Source organism: Hyperolius riggenbachi, chromosome 10, assembly GCF_040937935.1.
Source record: "Hyperolius riggenbachi isolate aHypRig1 chromosome 10, aHypRig1.pri, whole genome shotgun sequence".
NCBI classification, from domain to species: domain Eukaryota; kingdom Metazoa; phylum Chordata; class Amphibia; order Anura; family Hyperoliidae; genus Hyperolius; species Hyperolius riggenbachi.
Genome location: NC_090655.1, coordinates 267,060,227 through 267,087,153, shown reverse-complemented (window position 1 = coordinate 267,087,153; position 26,927 = coordinate 267,060,227). Strand labels below are relative to the sequence as shown.

Sequence of the window (26,927 nt, the reverse complement as noted above, 5' to 3'; positions counted from 1 at the left end):
GTCTGTCTCTTTTTGTGACCTCTCTGGGTCACTCTCTTTCACCCTTTGTGTCTCTTTGTGCCCCGCTGGATCTCTCTCTGTGCCCCCTCTGGGTATCTCTTTTGACCCCTTTGTGTCTTTCATTGTGCCCATTGTGTCTCTTTGTTCCCCCTCTGGGTCTCTCTCTTGCCCCCTTTGGGTCACTCTTTGTTCCCCTTTTGTCTATCTGTGCCCCCTCTGCCCCCTAAACTGCAGCAGTGCTGGACATACCTTCCAGCACAAATCCAGCAATACATAGTTTCATAGTTACATAGTTATTTGGGTTAAAAAAAAGACATACGTCTATCGAGTCCAATACCAGTCTATCCACTTCACTTCCTACAGACTCTAATGCACGGCATACTTCCTGTATGTCATGTGAACTGGCACAAGAACTGGCAGATGGTGATAGAGGCCAGACGGTGTTGGACTTGTGCGGAAGGTATGTCCAACACTGCCGATGCTGTGGCCCTCACCGGAACTTGGGGGAAGTTTGAAGCCGCTAAATTCGATTTATCATTCGGCCTATTCTGAGGAAGATGCAATGCATTTTGAACAGAAGGTGTCAGAATTGCACTTAATCTTGGCCAAAAGCTTAGGAGTTAAAGTGTAACTGTCGGGCATAGAATCAAAAATCAATTCTTTATTTTTATCTGGTAAATAAGTAATAGCAAAAATCAATTAACCCTTCGCACTCTCACATGCAAATGTTCAAACAAATGCATTCACAGATTTACTCATCCAGGCACAACTGTTATCCCTACAGCTAAATTAAAAGCCAGGGTTTTAGTTCACAGAAGAATGCATTCTTATGCTTAGTCACCTATACTGCGTAGAAGTACCCAGGTAAACATAGGTGTCCTAACTCTGGCCCTGTAACATGCATAGTGCAGACATGCAAACACATTCATTGCATCAAACCTATCAATGGATTAGGAGCACACATCCTAACTTCCTCTCCTGGGAAAGACAGTGCATCTTACCAATCGCACAAGGGAGCTAACGTTATGTGTCCATGTGCACCATGCGCATACACCAGCATAAGCTGTCTGCATGCTGACAAACATACCGGGGAAGGGGGGAGTGCACCGAATTGGACCCTAGCCACAGGGGTCAATGATAAGAATAAACATACATATATCCAGGCACATCGCCTCTAGTTAGGACATTAAATAAATTATTAAGGAAAGGGAGGTGCTGAAGGGGCTGGGTACTTCTACGCAGTATAGGTGACTAAGCATAAGAATGCATTCTTCTGTGAACTAAAACCCTGGCTTTTAATTTAGCTGTAGGGATAACAGTTGTGCCTGGATGAGTAAATCTGTGAATGCATTTATTTGAACATTTGCATGTGAGAGTGCGAAGGGTTAATTGATTTTTGCTGTTTCTAGCCACACCCCCTTCAGCACCTCCCTTTCCTTAATAATTTATTTAATGTCCTAACTAGAGGCGATGTGCCTGGATATATGTATGTTTATTCTTATCATTGACCCCTGTGGCTAGGGTCCAATTCGGTGCACTCCCCCCTTCCCCTGTATGTTTGTCAGCATGCAGACAGCTTATGCTGGTGTATGCGCATGGTGCACATGGACACATAACGTTAGCTCCCTTGTGCGATTGGTAAGATGCACTGTCTTTCCCAGGAGAGGAAGTTAGGATGTGTGCTCCTAATCCATTGATAGGTTTGATGCAATGAATGTGTTTGCATGTCTGCACTATGCATGTTACAGGGCCAGAGTTAGGACACCTATGTTTACCTGGGTACTTCTACGCAGTATAGGTGACTAAGCATAAGAATGCATTCTTCTGTGAACTAAAACCCTGGCTTTTAATTTAGCTGTAGGGATAACAGTTGTGCCTGGATGAGTAAATCTGTGAATGCATTTGTTTGAACATTTGCATGTGAGAGTGCGAAGGGTTAATTGATTTTTGCTGTTTCTAGCCACACCCCCTTCAGCACCTCCCTTTCCTTAATAATTTATTTAATGTCCTAACTAGAGGCGATGTGCCTGGATATATGTATGTTTATGGTAAATAAGTAATAAGGATGCTAACCGGGCAATCCAAAAGTTAACATCTCTATTACTTTTCTTGTTGATGAATGATCATTCCCCAGTTTACCTGACTCTTATTTGGTACACAAAAAGGAAGTTGCAGGGCATGCTGGGTTGTCATCTTTTGCTTCTCTACTTCTACTTCTCTACTATATAAGCAAAAAAAAGGACAACCCAGCATGCCCTGCAACTTTCTTTTTGTGTACCAAATTTTGTGTGTACCAAATAAGAGTCAGGTAAACTGGGGAATGAATATTGATCAACAAGAAAAGTAATAGTGATTTTAACTTTTGGATTGCCTGGTTAGCATACCTATTATTTGTTTACCAGATAAAAATAAAGAATTGATTTTTGATTTTATGCCCGACAGTTACACTTTAAATCCCGATCCGATCGGGTACAGCTATTTCTCCCTCATCCGAAGGAAGAGCTGGATCCTGGAGAGGTAAATATATCAAGCCTTGTCAGGCTTGTTGGGGGAGGATTGTGGGACACTTCGGGGAGCCAGCGCTGGATTACGGGACACTTCGGGGGAGGATTGCGGGACACTTCGGGGGAGGATTGTGGGACACTTCGGGGGAGCCAGCGCTGGATAACGGGGCACTTTGGGGGAGGATTGCGGGACACTTTGGGGGAGGATTGCGGGACACTTTGGGGGAGGATTGCGGGACACTTTGGTGGAGGATTGCGGGACACTTTGGTGGAGGATTGCGGGACACTTTGGTGGAGGATTGCGGGACACTTTGGTGGAGGATTGCGGGACACTTTGGTGGAGGATTGCGGGACACTTTGGGGGAGGATTGCGGGACACTTTGGGGGAGGATTGCGGGACACTTTGGGGGAGGATTGCGGGACACTTTGGGGGAGGATTGCAGGACACTTTGGGGGAGCCAGTGCTGGATTGTGGGACACTTTGGGCGAGGATTGCGGGACACTTTGGGAGGAGGATTGCGGGACACTTTGGGAGGAGGATTGCGGGACACTTTGGGAGGAGGATTGCGGGACACTTTGGGGGAGGATTGCGGGACACTTTGGGGGAGGATTGCGGGACACTTTGGGGGAGGATTGTGGGACACTTTGGGGGAGGATTGCGGGACACTTTGGGGGAGGATTGCGGGACACTTTGGGGGAGGATTGCGGGACACTTTGGGGGAGGATTGCGGGACACTTTGGGGGAGGATTGCGGGACACTTTGGGGGAGGATTGCGGGACACTTTGGGGGAGGATTGCGGGACACTTCAGGAGAGCCAGTGCTGTTTTGCCTGCAGCTACAGGGATGGTGGAAGCCTCATTGGGACCCTGAGGATTCCCCCTCCCGAGGTGAGTACCCCAGGGTATGTTTATTTTAGTACAGGTTTTCTTTAGGATGCCAATAATGGTGTGTTGTGATAACAAAAGAGGCATTGGGCCAAATTGTGCTCCTAAACAATGCCTTAATTGTAAATATCTAAAAAAGGTAATTCAAAAGTAGATTGCAGTGTTTCAAAAGGAAGAATAATACCATTACGGAAGACATGAGCTAGCGACGTCATACCTTTGGACTGCCATTTAGTTGCAGCATTGAAGGCTGCCATCACAGGGCATTTATAATTCTGCCAAGGAGGCGTACAATCCAAGATACCAGTAACATTGTGTAGTCTCTAACTCTCCTGCCATACTTCAAAGAAAACCTTTAACAAAAAAAACCTCCTGGTGATACTTACCTCAGGAGGGAGAAGCCTCTGGATCCTTACGAGGCTTTCCCCGTCATCCTCCGTCCCAGAAATCCAGTGCTGTGACCCCCGAACAGCGGTGAGGTAAATATTTAACCTACCATCATCCAGCGCAGGTGCAGTAGCAGCTCTTCGTTTGGGCTAAGGCAGAAATAGCCAAACACGATCATATCCACTCTTCTGCACAGGCGCGAGTCCTTTGTGCCTGCGTAGTAGAGCAGATCGATCGGGCACGGCTATATCCGCCTTAGCCCAAATGAACAGCCACTACTGCTCACGGTGTGTAAATATTGGCGCGCCTGTTCAGTATTTGTCAGCCTTTGTCGAGAAAGTTTTGGGGGAGCCAGGGCTGTAATCCCCAGGTTACAGAGGACGGGGAAGGCTAATTGGGACCCTAAGGCTTCCCCCTCCTGAGGTAAGTATCTTCTAGAGGGAGAGTCTCTTTAAAGGATACCCGAGGTGACATGATGCGATAGACATGTGTATGTACAGTGCCTAGCACACAAATAACTATGCTGTGTTCCTTTTTTCTTTCTCTGCCTGAAAGAGTTAAATATCAGGTATGTAAGTGGCTGACTCAGTCCTGACAGGAAGTGACTACAGTGTGACCCTCACTGATAAGAAATTTCCCTTTTTATTTCGTTCTTGCTCTCAGAAGCCATTTTCAGCTAGGAAAGTGTTTTATAGTTGTAATTTCTTATCAAGGAGAGTCACACTGTAGTCACTTCCTGTCTGAGTCAGGACTGAGTCGGCCACTTACATACCTGATATTTAACTCTTTCAGGCAGAGAAAGAAAAGAAGGAACACAGCATAGTTATTTGTGTGCGAGGCACTGTACATACACGTCTATCTCATCATGTCACATGTCACTTCGGGTATCCTTTAACTGCAAGCCTATGCAGAGCCATGCCACTACCTACTAACTGCGAGGAGGGATTCTCCAAGTAGGCCAATAAGTTATTGCCTCTGACATACTTAGCCAAAAATTCTTCTGAGATTGGTAAATATGAATCACCCCCGACCCAGGAAACTAGATAGCGGAGTTGGCCAGCAAGATAATATAACTAAAAATCTGGCAAAGCCAGTCCCAGCGAATACCTTGGCTCCTGTAACAGAGTCAGTCTCACTCCTGCCCTGCCTTTGCCCCATATAAATGTAGTTATCATAGAATTAAGTTTAGCAATGAATGATTTAGGTAAGGCCACCACGGGATAGTATAGAGAATTTTGGGTAGAAGAATTACTTTGATCATATTTATCCTGCCAATGACATTGACCTGAAGCAATAACCATGATTGAAATTTCCTAGATATAAGCACTAACAATGGGGCCACATTTAAATCTAAAAACTTCCCAGGACTTTTGGTCATAAAAATACCTATATTATTTATCATTAATATTCATTGGATTTATATAGCACCAGCATATTACGCAGCGCAGTACAATACATAAGATTACAGACAGGGGTGACCGATAGCACAATACAGGTAATAGACAATAGATACAACAATACAGTTAATAAGCAATAAGATAGTAATACGATGCCAGATCATACGCTGGAGTGGTAGTGATAATAATTCAGATTCACATAATTCTGGGTAGGGTGTACACAGTCAAGTATGATACACAAGGGGAGAGGGCCCTGCCAAAGGCTTACAATCTGGGGGGGGGGGGGGGGTTGTTACACGAAAGGAGGGGGATGCATCCAGAAGTTCTCGGTAGATAACTCCTCCCTCTAGACTGTAAGCCTTTGGCAGGGCCCTCTCCCCTTGTGTATAAAAGTATAAAGTGTTAAATATTTAAAGTGGTCCACCAATTGCAATTTACTCCCCCCCCCCCCCCCCCCCCAAGCCTCTTATATTGCGGCACAAACTGCTGGCTACCTATACTGTGTCTACCTATATTGGGCACCAATAGCTGGCTACCTATACTGCAGCACCTATACCTGGCTGCCTATACTGGGCACTTATAGCTGGCTACCTATACTGCAGCACCTATACCTGGCTACTTTTACTGGGAGGGGGCAAAATATCACATTGCAAATAATGTTCTCAAGCTCACAGGTGGGGTTGCAATTTTAGCCTAGAAACTTCCCTGATTCCAATGCACGCCCAGCATCACACACATGGGGGAGACTTGGTGGGGGGGGCTTATACTCACCATTGGCATGCTGATCCCTCGTCGTGTCATCAACATCTGGCAGTTTCCTTGTTTCTACTGGTCCACTACCTCCCCAACAGCTTCCCTGGTGGTGATAGGCTCCCCCCTCCAACTTCTATGGTGGTAGTAGGCTTCCCTATCCCTCTGTAACAGCTTCCCTGGTTGTGGGCTTTCCCTCTCCATCCCCCACAGCTTCTCTGCTGGACGTGGGCTTCCCCATCCCCCCAACTTCCCCATGGTGGTGGTGGGATACCCCCTCCCTCCCCAACAGCTTCCCTGGTAGTGATAGGCTCCCCCCTCCAACTGTAACAGCTTCTCTGGTGGTGGGCTTTCCCCCTCACTCCCCAACAGCTTCTCTTCAGCTTCCCCCCCCCCTCCAACTTCCCCTGGTGGTGGTAGGCTTCCTCCTCCCTCCCCCACAGCTTCCCTGGTGCTGGTGGGCTTTCCCTTTCTTCCCTAACAGCTTCTCTGGGGATGGTGGGTCTCCCTGCTACCTCCCCCACAGCTTTCCTGGAAGTGGTGGTCTTCCCCACTCCCTCTCCCAGAGCTAGCACATTGGTAGTTTTAGTGCCCCCCACCCAGCAGTATATATGCAGAGTATTGCACAGTGGAAGCCGTGCATCTCTCACCTCTCCATCCTTGTGACTCCTCCAGTCACTGCTCCCTCTAGTATCCGACATCTCAAGCTCTACAATTTACTGCTTTTCAATTTATGGCCAGTGCTGTAGGTTTACGGAAGGTCAATGAGATGCAAATAGCTCTGACTTGTTTGCAAACGTAATACAAATTGTATGCAGCTACACACATCTCACATCTGTCCTGTGATTGGCATCTGTAATGAGCACAACCTTCTGCAGTTCTCTATCAGTCTGATAACTAGTGATTTTTTTCAAAAACAGCAAAACATTGGCAGCCCCTCTTGGCTGCAAATGAAATGAAACCAACAGAGGGGGGTCAGAGCCCCCTAGGGGTTTAAATACACACCATGAATACAAATCAGATGCAAATTATGCACAAATCGCTAATCTAAACATTTGATTGCAAACTGATACACATGGATGCAGCTAGCCATAATTATACTTACTTTTTTTTGTACAGCAAGAGACGTTGACCCCTTCGCTGTATCTGTTTTGCAAGTTGTGTAATTTGCCCATATTTCAAGCTCTGCACATCTATGCAGGTAGTCAAATCGGGTGCAGCCTGTGTCTAAAAGCGCTTCCAATGTCTCCTGCTGTACAAAATAAAAAAAACTAGTGATAGTCAGCGATATTCAAATAACTCAGAGATGGTGCTAATTGTATGCTAATTATATGAAAATATACGCAGCTGCTGCATTTGGTCCATTTTTCTAATCTGCATCAACTTTGTATCAACTTTGAATTATCAGCAGCTCACTGACCATCCCTAATGATAATTGTTCCTACCTTCAGAATTCTCTAACAGGAAGTGATGATGTTTCTCTATTTGCAGCGCGGAGTCCCGGCATCAGGAACCTCTCAGAGACTCGTCTCTCTGTATCCACAGACTGTACAACAGATGGTGATGTCATTGGACAAGAGTCTCCTGCGGATATCATGGTGACCCCAAATATTTCCCCAGACTCTCCTCACCTGTCTAACCCTGAGGGGCCTCCTACCCAGCACAGCTCTCTCCCTGCTGGTGGGTATTATTCCTGTTCCTGGTGTGGGAAATATTTTGTATGGAAATCAGAGCTTGTAAGACATGAGAGATCTCACACTGGTGAAAAGCCCTATTCCTGTGCTGAGTGTGGGAAATGTTTTGTGAGTAAATCAGAGCTTGTCAGACATGAGAGATCTCACACTGGTGAGAAGCCCTATTCATGTGCTGAGTGTGGGAAATGTTTTAGCTATAAAGCAGCACTTGTGATACATGAAAGGACTCACACTGGTGAGAAGCCCTACTCATGTACTGAGTGTGGGAAATGTTTCAGGAATGGATCAAATCTTGCCACACATGAGAGAACTCATACTGGGGAGAAGCCCTATTCATGTTCTGAGTGTGGCAAATGTTTTGCACAGAAATCACATCTTGTTGCACATAAGAGAACCCACACTGGTGAGAAGCTCTACTCCTGTACTGAGTGTGGGAAATGTTTTAAGGAAAAATCAAAGCTTGTCACACATGAGAGAACTCACACTGATGAGAAACCTTATTCATGTGCTGAGTGTGGGAAATGTTTTGCTTGGAAATCACAGCTTGCAATTCATGACAGATCTCACACGGGAGAGAAGCCCCATTCATGTGCTGAGTGTGGGAAATGTTTGTGCAGAAATCACAACTTTTTATGCATGAGAGATCTCATACTGGTGAGAAGCCCTATTCATGTGCTGAGTGTGGGAAATGTTTTGCACAGAAAGCAAACCTAATCACACATGAGAGATCTCACACTGGTGAGAAGCCCTTTTCATGTGCTGAGTGTAGGAAATGTTTTAGGTATAAATCAGTCCTTGTCACACATGAAAGATGTCACACCGGTGAGAAGCCCTATTCATGTGCTCAGTGTGGGAAATGTTTTCAGCAGAAATCACTTCTTGTCAGGCATGAGAGATCTCATACTGGTGAGAAGCCCTATTCATGTGCTGAGTGTGGGAAATGTTTTGCACAGAAAGCAAACCTTGTCACACATGAGGGATCTCACACTAGTGAAAAGCCCTATTCATGTGCTGAGTGTGGGAAATATTTTAGCTTTAAATCAGGACTTGTTGTACATGAAAGATCTCACACTGGTGAAAAGCTCTATTCCTGTGCTGAGTGTGGGAAATATTTTAGCTTTAAATCAGGACTTGTTGAACATGAGAGATCTCACACTGGTGAAAAGCCTTATTCATGTGCTGAGTGTGGAATTGTTTTGTTCATAGATCAAATCTTGTCAGACATAAGAGATCTCACACTGGTGAGAAGCCATATTCATGTACTGAGTGTGGTAAATGTTTTGGGCGTAAATCAAACCTTGTCACTCACGAGAGATCTCACACTGGTGAAAAGCCTTTTTCATGTGCTGAGTGTGGGAAATATTTTGCCTGTAATCAGGCCTTGTTATTCATGAGAGATCTCACACTGGTGAAAAGCCCTATACATGTGCTGAGTGTGGAAAATGTTTTGGATCCAAATCAAGCCTTTTTACACATAAGAAATTTCACACTGGTGAGAAGCCCTATTCATGTGGTGAGTGTGGAAAATGTTTTGTACAGAAATCAGAGCTTGTCGTACATGAGAGAACTCACACTGGTGAGAAGCCGTATTCATGTGCTGAGTGTGGGAAATGTTTTTCACAGAAATCAAATCTTCTCACACATGAAAGATCCCACACTGATGAAAAGCCCTAAACATGCTGTGTGTATGAAATGTTTTGCACGTAAATCACAGCTTGTCAGACACGAGATCTCACACCAGCCCTATTCATGTGATGAGTGTGGGAAATGTTTTGTACAGAAAATAGTTTGTCAGACAAAGAGATCTCACGCTGGTGAGAAGCCCTATTCATTTACTAAGTGTATGAAATGTTTTAGGTGTAAATTGGGTCTTAATAAAGATAAGATATATCACAATGGTGAAAAGGCATATTAATGTTACGAGTGTGCAGAATATTTTGAGGGTTATTCATATCTTGACAGACACGAGCGATCTCACACTGGTGAAAAGCCCTATTTTCATGTGCTGAGTGTGGGAAATGACTTGGCCAAACGTGTTCTGATACACTTTGTCTATTTTTTTTGTCTGTTTCTTTCACAAGGAAATACAATTACACAGCATCCCGAGAACTCTGTCATGCTAGTCAGTCAGTGTATTGGTTTGTAAAGCATTTAAGTCCCTGAACTGAGTTGACATGATGAGATAAATATGGACACATTAGGCCTGAATGATTTTAGGAAAAAATTGAATTGACCGATTTCTGTCCGAAATCACAATTTTGATTAAATTCACGATTTCCTTCAAACTATGCTTTGTTCCCCCTCTGTGTTTCTCTGTCCCCGGTCTCTCTTTGTGTCCCCTCTGTGTCACTCTGTCCCCGGTCTCTCTTTGTGCACCCTCTGTATCTCTCTCTTGCCCCGTTTGTGTTTCTTTGTGTCCCCTCTGGGTTTCTCTCTGTGTCCCCTCTGGGTCTCCTCTGTGTCTCCTCTGTCCCCCAAGCTGCGGCAGTGCTGGACATATATTCCAGCACAAGTCCAGTGATGCCTGTCTATCCACTTCTTCTCCTGCAGGCTCTAATGCATGGCATACTCCCTGTATGTCACGTGACATACAGGAAGCAGGAAGTATGCCATGCACAAGAGCCAGCAGACAACGATAGAGGCCGGATAATGTTGGGTTCATGCGGAAGGTTTGTCCAACATTACCGATGCTGCAGGCCACACTCGCCAGGACTTGGAAGTATAAAGCCGCATCTTCAATCTTCCCCTATATGGAAATTACGTTTTTGCGATACTCGCCGCTTTGATGATTCCAAAATCATGATCTTGGTGATCGCAATTCCGTTTTAAATTCGATTTATCGTTCAGGCCTAGCCTAGCACACATAGTACTAAGTCTAGTTAGAAATGGCCTGTGATCACTGTTTATATTTTCCATTGGAAGGGTTGCTAAATCATCTATGCAAATGGGGCAGAATCTGCAGTCACATGCAGCCACGGCTCTCCTGAAGAGAAGCCAAAACACTTTTATCTGGCTGGTCAATCCACTCCTGATAACAAGAAAGTGCTAAAAAGTGAAATATTTGTTGTCATTGGGAGCTGAATGAGCCAGATTTGCTGTCATTGGTATGGCCGCTTTGCACAATTCAGAATCAGGATTTAACCCTCTTAAATTTAAAACAAGAATGTGATACTCCAGGAAAGCTCTATATACATTTGTTTATGTACCTAATGTGAGCAGCAGATGTGGGAATATTTGAAGCTCCCATTTATCTAGACTGACCTGAGGAAAGCAGATTTTATTTTTACAGTCTTAATAAAAATTGTGTGAACCTCTTTTCTTTGTGTGTGTGTATCATTTGCTGAGCTTTTACAGGTTGTTGAAACTGTGAAAATAATGCAGTGAAAATAAAGTCAAAATAATCCATGTGACCCCCTTTCTTGAATGAATAGATCCCTATTTGTTCCCCTATAGATAGCGTTTGTACCCCATCTCTTATGGGTGGGTTGCCGTGTAGCAGGAAGCTAGCTCAGCCAGAGGCATTGTGGGTATTTGTATTATTCTGTCAGCCTGGAGGGAAAGTATGGGGAGAATTAGCAGTGGAGGAGAGAGAATGGCTGCTGGTCACCAGAGATCTGGGCATGTGCAGAAAGATTCACCCCTCATTCATTACATTTCATGCTGAATATCCCCCCAGCCAGGCCTCCTACAATCCCCCCATTTGTAGGGTAGGGAGGGGACCCTCGTGCCATCCCTGTATCATATTGCAGACCGCCAGCACCGATCATTTACCCGATATTGCATACATACCTATATCAAAATCTACAATTCTGCATGGCAGTAGCTCGGGGGTTCCCTGTCTTACCCTCCAAATATGGGGTCCATAGGAGCCGTGGTGACAGAGATTCTTTGGCTCAAATGTAATAAATACAAGGTGCATTTTTACTGTGAAGTGAAAGCTCCCCCCCGCCCCCCCCCCCCCCCCCCACCAACAAGAAGCGGAGACATACCGTGAAAATTAGGAGTCCCAGTGACCCTACGAGGCTCCTCGGAAACTTCCCTACCGTACCCCCCCCCCCCACCCCCACCCCAGCACAAGCAGAGGAAAATGTTTTTAATTTGCATGTTACTGCTTCCATTACACCGCCTCTTGTATGCTGGTAACTCTCACCTGACATGCTCAGGAGTTACTCTCTCTGTTCCCTAGGCAACATGTCATCACCTCCTAACCTGGGAGGGACATCAGTTATGCAAGGATGGAAATCATGCAAGTTACCTGTTGAAAAAAACATGGTACAGGTTACATATCTCTCACAAAACAGGATAGGTTGTTGTTACTGTTGCAGCCTGCAGAGGAAACAGTATAAAGGGTAAAGATTCAGTATGCTTCTCTCTGAGGCAGAAGTTCTTCCCTATCACCTCCTCTTTTAGGACTTTGGAGTGGGACATTACGTGGCTCCAACACTTCCCGGGCGTCACCATGACAACGCTTTCGAGTTGCAAGGACGCCTATGGCAGGATGATTGGCCCACACGTTAGGCCAGTTGACGTCACCCAGATTGAGCGGATATTCCAGTTGGAAGCTGCATCCTCATTGCTGCAGCCTTGCTGGAACCAGACTGCTTAGGCCACACCCACTTGTGGCCAGCGGAGGGGACACAGATCACACTGCAGGCATAGGTCACGCCCAGTGCCTGCTGGCGGAGGGGATGCAGATCACACTGCAGGCATAGGCCATGCCCACTGCCTGCCAGTGTAATGAAAAATACTGAAACTTATAATATTTTGCAACTTCAATGGACTGTGTTTAACTGTGCATTCCCCGCCTTCTTTCACATTTCCTGGCTGTCATTATTTGCAACTTCCAGTGTTTAGTTCCCTCCAGGGGGGCTATTAGTTGGGAGGACAGTATTGCTTCTTATTAGTTGCCCAGTAGAGGAGGGCTCTGTGTATGAATAGGGTTAGGTTGGGTTGCACTTTCTGATAGCTGTGAGTATAAATTGTTGCAAAATATTATAAAGTTGCACACATTTTCACCACAATGGCGGAGGGAACGCAGATCACACCGCAGTCATAGGCCACACCCACTGCCTGCTGGCAGAGAGAATGCAGATCACACTGCATGCATAGGCCATGCCCTCTTCTGGCCAGCGGAGGGTATGCAGATCACACTGCATGCATAGGCCATGCCCACTGCCTGCCGGCAGAGGAGGTACAGGTCCCACTGTAGTCATAGGCCACGCCCACTGCCTGCTGGCAGAGGGGATGCAGATTGCACTGCATGCATAGGCCATGCCTACTGCCTGCCGGCAGAGGGGGTGCAGATCACACTGCGGGCATTGGCCACATCCACTGCCTGGTGGCAGAGGGAATGCAGATCACACTGCATGCATAGGCCATGCCCACAGCCTGCCGGCAGAGGGGGTGCAGATCCCACTGCATGCATAGGCCATGCCCTCTTCTTGCCGGCTGAAGGGATGCAGGTCACACTACATGCATAGGCCACATCCACTGCCTGGTGGCAGAGGGAATGCAGATCACACTGCATGCATAGGCCATGCCCACTGCCTGCCGGCTGAAGGGATGCAGGTCACACTGCATGCATAGGCCATGCCCTCTTCTGGCTGGCAGAGGGGATGCAGGTCACACTGCATGCATAGGCCATGCCCTCTTCTGGTGGGTGGAGGGGATGCAGACCACAATGCAGGCTTGGGGAGTCTTGCAGGAGGGATAATACCTTACTGCTCACACAGGTATGACATATTGGGGTTGATTCATCGTAGAGACCAGTCACTCTACTCGACATGACAGCACCATAATATCACTCCCAAAACCAAACTGGTGGGAAAGCACATGACTCAGTGGGGTTGATTCATCAAGCTGCGCTGCTAAATGACAGGAGCGCTTCACTGACTAACGGCCGCACCGCTGATCCCACCCTGAGCCCTGGTGGGTCCAGCGGATTTAATAGACGTGATCCCAGTACTTTGATTGGCCCAGTAGGCTGCCTGTCACTTGAGGGGGGGGGGGGGGGGGCTCAGGGCGTGGTCAGTGGAGTGGCTGCTAGTTAGAAGGAGCGAGTGTAAGTTACCAGCGCTTGTTAGCTGCACTACCGCAGTATAGCGTGCAATGAGTTTGCACTCCTGGCATCAAGCTTTAGCAGCGCAGCTTGATGGCTCAACCCCACTGAGTCATGTGCTTTTCCACCAGTTTGGTTTTGGGAGTGATATTATGACGCTGTCATGTCAAGTAGAGTGACTGGTCTCTCCTCCACTATGATTCAAACGATACAGTTAATAGTTTTGTAATTGTTACAAAACCAAAGGAGGACAAATGGTTGGCACTACAGCGGTATGACATGCATAAATCAGCTTCAGAGACATGCAGATTACACAGGAGGACTATATACACCGCTCTTCTCTGGAACCTCTTCACCGTGCTCAAGCAAAAGCATCAAATGGCAAGCAAACAAAATAAAGCAGGAAAGCTGGCACTGCTGCAAGTGTTCGGTTTATTATAGCATGGTTAAAGTGCAGGCATGCAATATCTTGCAAAAATAGCATAGAAAAACACATACCCTGGTGAGAGGAGGCGTAGGTGGTGGTGGGTGCTGGGCACAGGATGCCTGACGGCCGTTTCGCGCTGAATTGCGCTTCTACGGAGGCTGCAGGGAATGCTTCATTCAGGAAAACACTGCCTAATACTTCTAAGCCAGAGATCCTCCACTACATTTACTGCAGTAACCAAGTAAGCTAACCAACTATACATTAATGTGACCCCCTTATCTGCTGACCACTCTACCTAGTAAAATGCATCTGTACCTGTACCATGTGCCATGCTCAGACCCGACAACTAATGTCAGTTAGGGCATGGCAGGAGGCTGGTGTGGAGCTGCAAGCTGCGGGCATAGTACATAGGCATGCTGCCAGCTAGTGTAGGATTGTCCAGGTAAGGTGTCACACTGATGTCAGTTAGGGCATGACAGGAGGCTGGTGTGTAGCTGCAAGCTGCGGGCATAGTACATAGGCATGCTGCCAGCTAGTGTAGGATTGTCCAGGTAAGGTGTCACACTGATGTCAGTTAGGGCATGACAGGAGGCTGGTGTGTAGCTGCAAGCTCCGGGCATAGTACATAGGCATGCTGCCAGCTAGTGTAGGATTGTCCAGGTAAGGTGTCACACTGATGTCAGTTAGGGCATGACAGGAGGCTGGTGTGTAGCTGCAAGCTCCGGGCATAGTACATAGGCATGCTGCCAGCTAGTGTAGGACTGTCCAGGTAAGGTGTCACACTGATGTCAGTTAGGGCATGACAGGAGGCTGGTGTGTAGCTGCAAGCTCCGGGCATAGTACATAGGCATGCTGCCAGCTAGTGTAGGATTGTCCAGGTAAGGTGTCACACTGATGTCAGTTAGGGCATGACAGGAGGCTGGTGTGTAGCTGCAAGCTCCGGGCATAGTACATAGGCATGCTGCCAGCTAGTGTAGGATTGTCCAGGTAAGGTGTCACACTGATGTCAGTTAGGGCATGGCAGGAGGCTGGTGTGTAGCTGCAAGCTCCAGGCATAGTACATAGACATGCTGCCAGCTAGTGTAGGATTGTCCAGGTAAGGTGTCACACTGATGTCAGTCAGGGCATGACAGGAGGCTGGTGTGTAGCTGCAAGCTCCTGGCATAGTACATAGGCATGCTGCCAGCTAGTGTAGGATTGTCCAGGTAAGGTGTCACACTGATGTCAGTTAGGGCATGACAGGAGGCTGGTGTGTAGCTGCAAGCTCCGGGCATAGTACATAGGCATGCTGCCAGCTAGTGTAGGATTGTCCAGGTAAGGTATCACACTGATGTCCGTCAGGGCATGACAGGAGGCTGGAGTGTAGCTGCAAGCTGCGGGCATAGTACATAGGCATGCTGCCAGCTAGTATAGGATTGTCCAGGTAAGGTGTCACACTGATGTCAGTTAGGGCATGACAGGAGGCTGGTGTGGAGCTGCAAGCTCCAGGCATAGTACATAGGCATGCTGCCAGCTAGTGTAGGACTGTCCAGGTAAGGTGTCACACTGATGTCAGTTAGGGCATGACAGGAGGCTGGTGTGTAGCTGCAAGCTCCGGTCATAGTACATAGGCATGCTGCTGCTAGTGTAGGATTGTCCAGGTAAGATATCGCACTGATGTCAGTTAGGGCATGACAGGAGACTGGTGTGTAGCTGCAAGCTCCGGGCATAGTACATAGGCATGCAGCCAGCTAGTGTAGGATTGTCCAGGTAAGGTGTCACACTGATGTCAGTTAGGGCATGACAGGAGGTTGGTGTGTAGCTGCAAGCTCCGGGCATAGTACATAGGCATGCTGCCAGCTAGTGTAGGATTGTCCAGGTAAGGTGTCACACTGATGTCAGTTAGGGCATGACAGGAGGCTGGTGTGTAGCTGCAAGCTCCTGGCATAGTACATAGGCATGCTGCCAGCTAGTGTAGGACTCTCCAGGTAAGGTGTCACACTGATGTCAGTTAGGGCATGACAGGAGGCTGGTGTGTAGCTGCAAGCTCCTGGCATAGTACATAGGCATGCTGCCAGCTAGTGTAGGATTGTCCAGGTAAGGTGTCACACTGATGTCAGTTAGGGAATGATTGGAGGCTGGTGTGTAGCTGCAAGCTCCGGGCATAGTACATAGGCATGCTGCCAGCTAGTGTAGGGTTATCCCGGTAAGGTGTCACACTGATGTCAGTTAGGGCATGACAGGAGGCTAGTGTGTAGCTGCAAGCTCTGGGCACAGTACATAGACATGCTGCCAGCTAGTGTAGGATTGTCCAGGTAAGGTGTCACACTGATGTCAGTTAGGGCATGACAGGAGGCTGGTGTGTAGCTGCAAGCTCCGGGCATAGTACATAGGCATGCTGCCAGCTAGTGTAGGGTTATCCCGGTAAGGTGTCACACTGATGTCAGTTAGGGCATGACAGGAGGCTGCTGTGTAGCTGCAAGCTGCGGGCATAGTACATAGGCATGCTGCCAGCTAGTGTAGGATTGTCCAGGTAAGGTATCACACTGATGTCAGTTAGGGCATGACAGGAGGCTGCTGTGTAGCTGCAAGCTCCGGGCATAGTACATAGGCATGCTGCCAGCTAGTATAGGATTGTCCAGGTAAGGTGTCACACTGATGTCAGTTAGGGCATGGCAGGAGGCTGGTGTGGAGCTGCAAGCTCCGGGCATAGTACATAGGCATGCTGCCAGCTAGTGTAGGATTGTCCAGGTAAGGTATCACACTGATGTCAGTTAGGGCATGACAGGAGGCTGGTGTGAAGCTGCAAGCTCCAGGCATAGTACATAGGCATGCTGCCAGCTAGTGTAGGATTGTCCAGGTAAGGTGTCACACTGATGTCAGTTAGGGCATGGCAGGAGGCTGGTGTGGAGCTGCAAGCTCCAGGCATAGTACATAGGCATGCTGCCAGCTAGTGTAGGACTGTCCAGGTAAGGTGTCACACTGATGTCAGTTAGGGCATGACAGGAGGCTGGTGTGGAGCTGCAAGCTGCGGGCATAGTACATAGGCATGCTGCCAGCTAGTGTAGGATTGTCCAGGTAAGGTGTCACACTGATGTCAGTTAGGGCATGGCAGGAGGCTGGTGTGGAGCTGCAAGCTCCGGGCATAGTACATAGGCATGCTGCCAGCTAGTGTAGGATTGTCCAGGTAAGGTGTCACACTGATGTCAGTTAGGGCATGACAGGAGGCTGGTGTGTAGCTGCAAGCTCCGGTCATAGTACATAGGCATGCTGCTGCTAGTGTAGTATTGTCTAGGTAAGGTGTCACACTGATGTCAGTTAGGGCATGGCAGGAGGCTGGTGTGTAGCTGCAAGCTCCGGTCATAGTACATAGGCATGCTGCTGCTAGTGTAGTATTGTCTAGGTAAGGTGTCACACTGATGTCAGTTAGGGCATGGCAGGAGGCTGGTGTGTAGCTGCAAGCTCCGGGCATAGTACATAGGCATGCTGCCAGCTAGTGTAGGACTGTCCAGGTAAGGTGTCACACTGATGTCAGTTAGGGCATGACAGGAGGCTGGTGTGGAGCTGCAAACTCCGGGCATAGTACATAGGCATGCTGCCAGCTAGTGTAGGACTGTCCAGGTAAGGTGTCTCACTGATGTCAGTTAGGGCATGACAGGAGGCTGGTGTGTAGCTGCAAGCTCCGGGCATAGTACATAGGCATGCTGCCAGCTAGTGTAGGATTGTCTAGGTAAGGTGTCACACTGATGTCAGTTAGGGCATGACAGGAGACTGGTGTGTAGCTGCAAGCTCCGGGCATAGTACATAGGCATGCAGCCAGCTAGTGTAGGATTGTCCAGGTAAGGTGTCACACTGATGTCAGTTAGGGCATGACAGGAGGTTGGTGTGTAGCTGCAAGCTCCGGGCATAGTACATAGGCATGCTGCCAGCTAGTGTAGGATTGTCCAGGTAAGGTGTCACACTGATGTCAGTTAGGGCATGGCAGGAGGCTGGTGTGTAGCTGCAAGCTCCTGGCATAGTACATAGGCATGCTGCCAGCTAGTGTAGGATTGTCCAGGTAAGGTATCACACTGAGGTGTTGGTTAGCTTACCAGTAAGTAACTGAGAATACTTGAATTCTTACAAAATAATACAGACAATCCCTGTATTTATGCAGAGGCTGCTGACAGTGTAAATTTGACTGCTTATGATATATCCCCCCCCCCCCCCCCCCTAGCAGCCAGCACCAGATATGCTGTCAAATATGTAGTTGTATATCGATGTGAGACTTTATCTTTAGTGTTCTCCTATATTATCCTAACTACTCCTAGACTGCTACAAACATGCTTATATGTCAGTACATGGCTCCCTGTGAGCACCTGCCAGAGCAGCCTGTGGGCAGCCAGGAGACCTCCACTGGGTGGAGCAGGGAGTGGAAGGGACACAAGACTCAGGCTTTTTCCCCATCCCAGCAGGGCGACCTCCCTTCACCTCCATCCACTCCACAAGATTCTGCCACAAAATACCAGATGAAACAATGCTCCCATTTACTGTTAGGTCCAATAGATAAAAAATTTAACACCCTGATTACATGTCAAACTAGGTATGTAGTATATGTTATATGGTGCCCCTGTCTTCGATTTTATATAGGCATGACCACAAGAAGATTAAAAGAAAGAATTCAAGATCATGTCAGATCAATTAGTTCCGGCAAGGGCTCCCCACGATTAATAGAACATGTAAGATCAGACCATTCAGGCAACCCCAATTGCTTAAAATTTGTAGGATTAGATCAAGTAAATACACCATCTAGAGGAGGTAACAGAGAACAACTTCTACTCAGGAAAGAATCTCGATGGATAATCCAAACAGATGCGATGGGAGCACTGGGTCTAAACGACCATATAGATATGGCCTGCTTCCTAGATCCTTAGATAGTATGTGATGGTGCTGACTGTTCATATGTATTGATTAGCAGTCCTGTCCTCAATGTCTTTGTATTTTATATTATGGTTTTATAACTAGATGTGTTACTGTCTTCCCCTATTTACTGTTTAAATTACCAAGTGGCTGTGGATAGGTGATATGGGAATTTTGTCCAAAGTAATGGGAGTGTACGTTATTTACCCCATAGGATGTTTTTCAAGTATGCAAAAATTGATCAGACCCCTCACCCTTTATCTTACCCACTTTTTCTCCTCCCCCAATTGTGTCAAAAGAGATCCAAAAAGATAGATAAATGTAGGGAGGTTGAATATGTCAAACAGGCCTAATTAGGGTTTACAGGACATTTACAGTATATCTGTTTTTAAATTTATTTCTTTCTCCTTGATTTTTGTTAGGTCCAACTGAGCCTACAGGCATGTATCCGCTCTGAAATGTTTACTCACATATGAGTGAATACATGCCTGCAACACTTCCAATACTTTGCTGCCACCCTGTGGTTGAAGTGCCAACATGCACACACATTAGATACATGTGCATGAGGTTGAAACCAGCGTGGAACGCTCACATCTCCGGGCGGAAGTCGTCATTTGACGTCAACCCCCCGGAAGAGTGAGCATACGGTGGGAGCACGCACGCTCTGCACTATGGGATGATTTCCCTTCTTTAAATATGGCGAATGCCAACATTACAGCGTGCGCATTGCCTCTGAAGACGCTCAGGAGAGCGAAACGGTCGTTAGGCGGCCCCCACCGCTCCCACCTCGCCCCACAGCCACTTCAGTAACGGGTAGGACTGATTTTACTTGAAGCACTGTGCCTTGCTTTTTTGCATGAAGCCTTAAAGAATAAAGCTTTTTTATGCTGCTATACCTGCATGTGCCGGCCATCTCTCTACCTGCTAAAATATTTGCGACAGCTGATGCCATGTTGCATCAGCACCACCCCCACTACCTGTGCTTGGTGGTGGACACTCGGGTATTTGTATGGAACTGAATGTCACTTAAATCAGATGGTTATTAGGTTTATGCTATGTGCAATAATCAGCAAAATAAAGGCACTGCCAGTGATGTCTTATACAGGACAGTAGGGGAAAGGCTTCAGCAGTGGTGGTGGACACGAGGGTGCTTTGGTGAACTGAATGTCACTTCATTCAGGTGACATTTTGGTTGATGCAAACACCACACATCAAAATATATAGTTGCTGTGTTGGTGAACTACACGTAGCAGTCAGCAACAGCGCACAGCACAAAAACACACAAAAATTCCTGAAAAGGACTATGGGTTTCTCTAGTTGGTGCACTACAAGGACCAGCAAACAGCTAAGTGCACTGGACACACAGACAATAAATGCCTGAAAGAGACATAATAATAGACAGAGTGCACTGGGTACCAAAACCCAAGCATCTCCCTAGTGGCGGCCACTAATGATCCAATCGTTTTCATCCAATCTTACCAAATATATGCAGTATGAGGGTAAACTGAGTGAATATATTGAGTAGCTACTTTAGGCCAGTAACCTTGGCACTCCATCTGTGACACAACCACACATCCCATCATGCATCTGCCTACCCAAGTTATGCTTAGAGATGTCAGAGTATTGCAAGGCCTCATGGAACTTGTAGTTCCACCACAACTGGAGTGTCAAGGTCAGCCATCACTGCTTTAGGCAGTCCCTCATAGTACATTGAATTGGTAAGATTGGATAAAAAAGACTGGATCATTGGTGGCCACCATAACAGCTCCCCCAGAGATGTACTCAGACTCACATTGTACCATGTGAAGGAGGCTATCCTACAAACTATGCATAAATCTCCAAATGTACCAGAAAACTACAAGCAAATCCTGATACTCCTCGACCTATCCCAAGCTACCTCACGCTTCAGATGGGACATGAGAGACTGATCACTTCAACCCTGACCAATCACCATGCGTCACACGGATGTGTGAATAGCTCCTCTGACATATCAAGTGGAGCAGCTGTGGTGATGGAAGCTGTAGAAGATGGGGTGTGCTGTGTAAGCCAGTCAACTACCTCCTCAGAATTTTGGGGGTTGAGGGTACGTGTCTCACTTTACATACATAATATATATTCACACACACTATACACACATACACACACACAAACACACACACACACATACATACACACACTATACACACATACACTATACACACACACACATACACACCTGTTTGGGACAAGTATGTCAGCGAGGATCAAAATAAACAGGCCTAGCTAACGCTTTCCCTATCTCCAGCAACCTCTGTCCCTTCCTCTCACTATTCCAGCAGAAGACAGACTGGAGCATGGTGGGCGCTGCAGCGTTCGGGCCATCTCTAATGCCAGGTACACACCATGCAATTTCCTGTCAGATTTCAAGTTGAATTGATGATTTCCAACAGGTTCGATCTGACTTCCAATTATTTTTCAGAACTATTTTGTACAGGAGTGATTGGAAAATCGATTAGAAAAAGGATTGGAAATTAGATCGGACCTCTCGGAAATAATCGATTTGACCCAAGATCTGATGGAAAATTGCATGGTTTGTACAGGGCATAACAATATGCCTAACACTCCTTTGCCTAACACTGAGGCAGAACTTATGGTGGCCATTAGCGACACAATTCTCCAGATGATCAACCATCTGATTTGATTGCAATATCAATTGGAAACGATTGTTCTCACCCACTAATGGAATGAAAGCTTCTGTGCAATTTGATCAGATTCATGAAATGGATCCATTTTTCAGATTGATTCCATCAATCAGATTGGATTGGTTATCAGCTTTACTTCTCCGTTCGAATCTCTCACCGTGGAAGGCTTCGGAATTCTTTGGGGGCCATGAGTCCTCCTGAAGACCGGCGGCTCTGTTAGTGCAAATGCACGAGAGAGGGTGCTCATGCATGCGCAGTATGGAGCAGCCCATTTTCAGGAGCCCGAGTGCTTCCGAAGACTTCCGTAGCCCACCCAAAGCAGAAGAGAGCAGTCTCTGACCGATCAGACAGAGACTGCTAACGGGAGAGCTAGCGCAGGAACGCCAGGACCAGGAGAGGAACGGGAAAGTTCTATAGGACCCACAGCCTTCCATCTCCTTAGATAAGTATATGTTTTTATTTTGTATTTTTTCCATTTTCGCTTCAAACTGCATTTAACCCTTTGGGCGATACAATTATATCACCCAGGACGGGGCGCAGCACTTTTTTTTTAATTTTTTATTTTTTAAATCATGCAGCGCAGCGGCATCCCCCCACCCACTCCGATCGCCTTCGGCGATCAGAGTAAGCAGGAAATCCCGTTCAGAACGGGATTTCCTGCTGGGCTTCCCCGGTCGCCATGGCGGGGCCACCATGACGGGGCGGGATGACGTCACCGACGTCATGGACGTCGTGACGTCAGAGGGAGCCCCGATCCACCCCTCAGCGCTGCCTGGCACTGATTGGCCAGGCTGCGCAAGGGGTCGGGGAGGGGGGGGCTGCGCAGCACGGCGGGTAGCGGCGGATCGGCGGCGATCGGAAGTTACACGCAGCTAGAAAAGTGCTAGCTGCGTGTAACAAAAATAAATTATGCAAATCGGCCCACCAGGGCCTGAGAACTCCTCCTGCGCGACATACCCCGAGCTCAGCTCGGGATTATCGCCCAGGAGGTTAATGGAGATATTAAATTAAATGCAAAGATCATTGCTCCAGACTTCTACCAATTCTTCCTACAGAAATAGTGTAACGATTTGTCAGCAAAGAACAGAATTCTGATTATTAGGTGATCTGCAGAATCACCTATAATACGGGTATATAGGAAACAAATCGCAATGAGTGATTGGTGCAACAGTAGTACTGATAGGTTTAACAATACCTCACCAGAGGAGCTGGTGGGTACTAACAGTACAATGTCCCTCACCAGAGTCAAGGGCCCTCTGGTGAGAGTGGAGTGGTCAGACAGATCGGGTTCGGTGACAGACAGACTGAGGCAGTACAAAATCAGAAGGCAGAGACAGAAAGGTTTAATCAAGCAGAGTCGGCAGCAAGATCAGATGAGCAGAAGTACAAAGTCACTGAGCAGAAGAGTAGTCAGAACGAGCCAGAGTCATGCACAAATAATAACACAGTAATATAAATCTTGAAGGCTATCAAACAATTCCTATGTTGTGTGAAATCCCCGGTTTCCTCCCGGATCAAAGCACACCGGAACTATTTAAGGGTCTGAGCGCTAACACAGAGTATTCACAACAGCAGTAGTGTTGGGCGAACATCTAGATGTTCGGGTTCGGGCCGAACAGGCCGAACATGGCCGCGATGTTCGGGTGTTCGACCCGAACTCCGAACATAATGGAAGTCAATGGGGACCCGAACTTTTGTGCTTTGTAAAGCCTCCTTACATGCTACATACCCCAAATTTACAGGGTATGTGCACCTTGGGAGTGGGTACAAGAGGAAAAATTTTTTAGCAAAAAGAGCTTATAGTTTTTGAGAAAATCGATTTTAAAGTTTCAAAGGGAAAACTGTCTTTTAAATGCGGGAAATGTCTGTTTTCTTTGCACAGGTAACATGCATTTTGTCGCCATGCAGTCATAAATGTAATACATATAAGAGGTTCCAGGAAAAGGGACCGGTAACGCTAACCCAGCAGCAGCACACGTGATGGAACAGGAGGAGGGTGGCGCAGGAGGAGAAGGCCACGCTTTGAGACACAACAACCCAGGCCTTGCATGAGGACAAGAAGCGTGCGGATAGCAATTTGCATTTTGTCGCCATGCAGTCATAAATGTAATACAGATGAGAGGTTCAATAAACAGGGACCGGAAACGCTAGCCCATCACAGATGTTCATTGTTCATGTTACTTGGTTGGGGTCCGGGAGTGTTGCGTAGTCGTTTCCAATCCAGGATTGATTCATTTTAATTTGAGTCAGACGGTCTGCATTTTCTGTGGAGAGGCGGATACGCCGCCGATCTGTGACGATGCCTCCGGCAGCACTGAAACAGCGTTCCGACATAACGCTGGCTACCGGGCAAGCCAGCACCTCTATTGCGTACATTGCCAGTTTGTGCCAGGTGTCTAGCTTCGATACCCAATAGTTGAAGGGTGCAGATGGATTGTTCAACACAGCTACGCCATCTGACATGTAGTCCTTGACCATCTTCTCCAGGCGATCAGTGTTGGAGGTGGATCTGCACGCTTGCTGTTCTGTGTGCTGCTGCATGGGTGTCAGAAAATTTTCCCACTCCAAGGACACTGCCGATACCATTCCCTTTTGGGCACTAGCTGCGGCTTGTGTTGTTTGCTGCCCTCCTGGTCGTCCTGGGTTTGCGGAAGTCAGTCTGTCGGCGTACAACTGGCTAGAGGAGGGGGAGGATGTCAATCTCCTCTCTAAAGTCTCCACAAGGGCCTGCTGGAATTCTTCCATTTTGACCTGTCTGGCTCTTTCTTCAAGCAGTTTTGGAACATTGTGTTTGTACCGTGGATCCAGAAGGGTATAAACCCAGTAATTGGTGTTGTCCAGAATGCGCACAATGCGTGGGTCGCGTTCAATGCAGTCCTAGGCCGAAGAGGTCATAGCCTAGGGTCACAAAACCTGTTTATTGGGCAATTTCAATGGTGGCGAGTCTGATGTACATAAATCGCAGCAATGGCCGTTAGCAACGTCTGAATCTCACGAAATGTCTCATGCAGGTAGAAGACATATTGTTAGACTTGGGCTCCAAAGATGGGTTCCCTACATCTCTGCAATCCAGAGTTACAGGGCTCCAAATTTGGTAAAATCCGCCATAGGCTTTCATTGGGCCTCCTATTTACAGTTCCAAAATCTCACATCTTTTCAAAGGGCAATTACTCAGCAGTGGCAAATTTTCTAGCATTGTAGGGACCCTTAGGGGGAACATGACTGGTGAGTTTCGGGCCCCTAGGCCAAAGAGGTCATAGCCTAGGGTCACAAAAACCTGTTGATTTGGGCTATTTCAATGGTAGTGATGGTGGCGTACATAAATCTCAGCCATGGCCGTTAGCAACGTCTGAATCTCACGAAATGTCTCATGCAGGTAGAAGACATATTGTTAGACTTGGATTCCAAAGATGGGGTCCCTACATTTCTGCAAACCAGAGTTACAGGGGTCCAAAATTGGTAAAATCCCCCTTGGATTTCATTGCCTCCCTATTTCACTTTCCAAAATCTCACATCTTTTCAAAGGGCAATGGCTCAGCAGTACCAAATTTTCTAGCATTGTAGGGACCCTTAGGGGGAACATGACTGGTGAGTTTCGGGCCCCTAGGCCGAAGAGGTCATAGCCTAGGGTCACAAAAACCTGTTTATTTGGGCTATTTCAATGGTAGTGATGGTGACGTACATAAATCGCAGCAATGGCCGTTAGCAAAGTCTGAATCTCACGAAATGTCTCATGCAGGTAGAAGACATATTGTTAGACTTGGATTCCAAAGATGGGGTCCCTACATCTCTGCAAACCAGAGTTACAGGGGTCCAAAATTGGTAAAATCCCCCATAGGATTTCATTGCCTCCCTATTTCACTTTCCAAAATCTCACATCTTTTCAAAGGGCAATGGCTCAGCAGTACCAAATTTTCTAGCATTGTAGGGACCCTTAGGGGGAACATGACTGGTGAGTTTCGGGCCCCTAGGCCGAAGAGGTCATAGCCTAGGGTCACAAAAACCTGTTTATTTGCGCTATTTCAATGGTAGTGATGGTGGCGTACATAAATCTCAGCCATGGCCGTTAGCAACGTCTGAATCTCACGAAATGTCTCATGCAGGTAGAAGACATATTGTTAGACTTGGGCTCCAAAGATGGGTTCCCTACATCTCTGCAAACCAGAGTTACAGGGCTCCAAATTTGGTAAAATCCGCCATAGGCTTTCATTGGGCCTCCTATTTACAGTTCCAAAATCTCACATCTTTTCAAAGGGCAATTACTCAGCAGTGGCAAATTTTCTAGCATTGTAGGGACCCTTAGGGGGAACATGACTGGTGAGTTTCGGGCCCCTAGGCCAAAGAGGTCATAGCCTAGGGTCACAAAAACCTGTTGATTTGGGCTATTTCAATGGTAGTGATGGTGGCGTACATAAATCTCAGCCATGGCCGTTAGCAACGTCTGAATCTCACGAAATGTCTCATGCAGGTAGAAGACATATTGTTAGACTTGGATTCCAAAGATGGGGTCCCTACATCTCTGCAAACCAGAGTTACAGGGGTCCAAAATTGGTAAAATCCCCCCTAGGATTTCATTGCCTCCCTATTTCACTTTCCAAAATCTCACATCTTTTCAAAGGGCAATGGCTCAGCAGTACCAAATTTTCTAGCATTGTAGGGACCCTTAGGGGGAACATGACTGGTGAGTTTCGGGCCCCTAGGCTGAAGAGGTCATAGCCTAGGGTCACAAAAACCTGTTTATTTGGGCTATTTCAATGGTAGTGATGGTGGCGTACATAAATCGCAGCAATGGCCGTTAGCAAAGTCTGAATCTCACGAAATGTCTCATGCAGGTAGAAGACATATTGTTAGACTTGGATTCCAAAGATGGGGTCCCTACATCTCTGCAAACCAGAGTTACAGGGGTCCAAAATTGGCAAAATCCCCCATAGGATTTCATTGCCTCCCTATTTCACTTTCCAAAATCTCACATCTTTTCAAAGGGCAATGGCTCAGCAGTACCAAATTTTCTAGCATTGTAGGGACCCTTAGGGGGAACATGACTGGTGAGTTTCGGGCCCCTAGGCCGAAGAGGTCATAGCCTAGGGTCACAAAAACCTGTTTATTTGCGCTATTTCAATGGTAGTGATGGTGGCGTACATAAATCTCAGCCATGGCCGTTAGCAACGTCTGAATCTCACGAAATGTCTCATGCAGGTAGAAGACATATTGTTAGACTTGGATTCCAAAGATGGGGTCCCTACATCTCTGCAAACCAGAGTTACAG

At 47.1% G+C, this 26,927-nt stretch overlaps 1 pseudogene; it reads left to right on the top strand.

The window, feature by feature from the left end:
* The window catches only part of LOC137537169 (zinc finger protein 850-like), a 91,048-nt pseudogene that overhangs the window by 13,116 nt on the left and 51,005 nt on the right, over positions 1–26,927 (top strand).